Raw genomic sequence first — 3,220 nt, forward strand, 5'->3', positions numbered from 1 at the left:
TAGGGGAGGTAGCTTCTCAATTGCTTCCACCTTAGCCTTGTCCACCTCGAGGCCCTTGCTTGAGATTTTGTGTCCTAGCACAATGCCTTCTCTTACCATGAAGTGGCATTTTTCCCAATTCAACACCAAATTACTCTTGACACATCTTTCAATACCTGTTCAAGGTTATTAAGGCAAGTAGGGAAAGAGCAACCAATGACAGAAAAATCATCCATTAAAATTTCTACTGCTTCTCCTACCAAATCAGTAAACAAAGCAAACATGCATCTCTGAAAAGTTGCAGAGGCATTACATAGCCCAAAAGGCATTCTCCTGAATGCAAACGTCCCAAAGGGGCACGTAAAAGTGGTTTTGTGCTGGTCTTCAGGAGCAACCGGGATTTGGTTGTATCCCGAATACCCATCTAAGAAACAAAAGAATTCTTTCCCAGCTAGATGATCCAACATTTGGTCAATAAAAGGAAGGGAAAAATGATCCTTTCGGGTAACATTATTTAATTTTCTGTAGTCTTGACAAATCCTCCACCCAGTTATTTTTTTGGTGGCTATTAACTCTTGTTTGTCATTTTCAACTACAGTAATGCCACCTTTTTTTGGAACGCATTGCACAGGAGCAACCCATTTACTATCTGAGATGGGATAGATTATATCTGCATCGAGCCATTTGATGATTTCTTTTCTTACCACCTCCTTCATATTGGGATTCAGCCTCCTTTGATTCTCCACAGATGAGCTGTCAGGGTCTTGGAGCAAAATCTTGTGCATGCAAATTGTCGGGCTAATTCCTTTTATGTCTGCCATGGTCCAGCCGATTTCTCCTTTGTAATCTTTGAGCTTTTGTGTGAGTTGAAGTTCCTGTTCATGGGTTAGCAAAGAAGAAATAATCACAGGGAGAGTGTTGTCTTTACCCAAATAAGTAGATTTCAGGTGTTCAGGTAAGGGTTTTAACTCCAAGGTAGGTGGTTGCTCTACTGAAGGCAATTTCGGTCTTTGCTCCTGCTCTGATCGGTTTAAGGATTCAAAGACCCTTTCTTTCCTTCCTGGGGTTGGTGGAAACTGATGGATGCAAGGTATTCTTCCAGCTCTTCAAAGTCCTTAATGCCTATCTCTGGCTGCAAATGCTCCTGCTGTTCTTCTCTTATGACCGAGTCAAGGATCGAAATGCTAGAGCATTCCTCAGTGTTATCTTCATCAAACCTTATTGCTTTCATGACATTAAACTTCACTTCTTCTCCGTTTACACTCATAGAAAGTTCACCCTTTCTGACATTTATGATAGTATCACCGGTAGCCAGAAATGGTCTGCCCAGAATTATTGGAACTTCTTGATCTGCTTCAAAATCTAAGATGATGAAGTCAGCTGGTAGAATGAACTTGTCTACTTGGACAAAGACATTCTCAATTTTTCCTTCTGGCTTGGCTATAGATCGGTCTGCAAGTTGAAGAGTGACTGTGGTTGGTCTTGCTGCTCCTATGTCAAGCTGCTTGAAGATGGAAGCTGGCATTAGATTTACACTTGAGCCCAGATCACAAAGTGCCCGACCAAGATAGTTCTTCCCAACTGTACACGGGATGGTGAATATACCAGGATCCTTTAGTTTGGGAGGAATTTTAGTCAGGTACTTGCACGATTGTCGAGTAAGGGCTACGGTCTCAAACTCTTCGATCTTTCTTCTTTTTGACAAAATGTCCTTCATAAATTTTGCATATGAAGGCATTTGCTCCAGAGCTTCTACCTCTGTGAAGTTGTTTCATCAAGTCAAGGAACTGACTAAACTGCTTATCTTCGTGTTGCTTTTTCAACCTCTGTGGAAAAGGAGGCTCTATCGGTTCACTCCTTCTCTTGCATGGGGGATCATAAGTTGGAACTGAAACTGGTTCACTGACTTTTGTTGCCCCAAGGTCTGCTACAGGTGTTGCGTCATCCGGTTTGATTTCAGCAGACTCATTGCTTTGGACCTTCTCTTCTGGTCCTGTCTGAGCTTCAAGGTGTGAAGGGTCAGTGGCTTCTTCAACTTCCTTTCCTATGGGCTATTTTGCTGGTTCGCGCTTTCGAGGTCGTGCCACTAAATCCGGGGGTGGTAAAGTCTTTCCATCTCGTAAGCTTATAACATTACAATGCTCCTGGTTATCTTGAGACGACTTTTCTGTGTCACTAGGGAGTGTCCCTGGTTGCCTCTGTTTGAGTGCTCCAGCCAGCTGACCAATTTGGGTTTCTAGGTTTCGCATGGCTGCGCTGTTCTGATTCATGTACTCCTTGACAGAAGTCTCAAAGGATTGGGACTTCCCTTCACCCTTATCCCAGTTTTGTTGGTTCTGCCTGGGATAAGGGGGTTGGTTCTGGTAGTTTCCTCCACTACCTCCAGCATTATTCTGATTCCTCCAGCCTCGGTTATTGTTCCCTTGATGGTTGTCATTGCTCCTGTTGTTGTTGTCATACCCTCCTGCATAGCACACAGCAGCTAGATTGTTACAGTCCTCATATTCATGAGGACCTCCACAAGTGGGGCAACTCTGACTTGATTGAGTCAAAAGAAGTTGCTCAGTTGTTTTTTTCTGTTCCATGGGCTTCCAGTTTTTTATAGTGTTCTGGAGCGAAGCCATTTGTGCAGAAAGAGCATCAGCTGAGCTTAGCTCAAGAACTACTGCTTTCTTAGGAGCACTGTGGCGTGTGGAAGGCCATGAAATATGTTTTTTTGAAAGTTTTTCCAACAACTGGTAGGTTTCTGGATAAGTAAAATCCAAAAGATCCCCCCGCGGCTGCATCAACAGTTGCTTTCAATGGTGGGGTTAAACTATGTTAAAACGTGTGAATGATGCCCCAATCAGAAACTCCATGATTCGGGCAGATTCGTATCAACTCTTTAAAGCGTTCCCACGCTTCATACAGACTTTCTCCATCATACATTTGAAAGGAAGCTATATCAGCCATCACTTGGGCTTGTTTTGCTTGGGGAAAAAATCGGGTAACAAACTGTTCCGCCAATTGCTCCCAACTGGTGATGGAGTTTGGGGGCAATGTTCTCCTCCATTCTTTGGCTTTTCCAGCTAAGGAAAATGGAAAAAGCCGCATCCGCATGTTTTCTTCCGAAATACCATGAGCTTTGAAATTGTCAACTATCTCAGTGAAATTGTCCAAATGACTGTGAGGGTCTTCCATGGGTAGTCCATGGAACTGACCAGCGTTCATAATCATTTGGAACATTGCAGGTTTTATTTCA

General features: G+C 43.3%; 1 non-coding gene across 1 annotated transcript; it reads left to right on the forward strand.

Moving 5' to 3' along the window:
- The first annotated feature begins 2,830 nt into the window (after positions 1 to 2,830).
- LOC133310208 (small nucleolar RNA R71) lies at positions 2,831 to 2,941 on the forward strand. Its single transcript, XR_009751421.1, has one exon. It is a non-coding gene; the product is annotated as a small nucleolar RNA R71 (small nucleolar RNA).
- The last annotated feature ends 279 nt before the right edge of the window (positions 2,942 to 3,220 follow it).

Source organism: Gastrolobium bilobum, unplaced genomic scaffold (assembly GCF_033153095.1).
Source record: "Gastrolobium bilobum isolate Gb01-03AN ecotype WA unplaced genomic scaffold, APGP_CSIRO_Gbil_v1 utg196559, whole genome shotgun sequence".
Classification (NCBI taxonomy): domain Eukaryota; kingdom Viridiplantae; phylum Streptophyta; class Magnoliopsida; order Fabales; family Fabaceae; genus Gastrolobium; species Gastrolobium bilobum.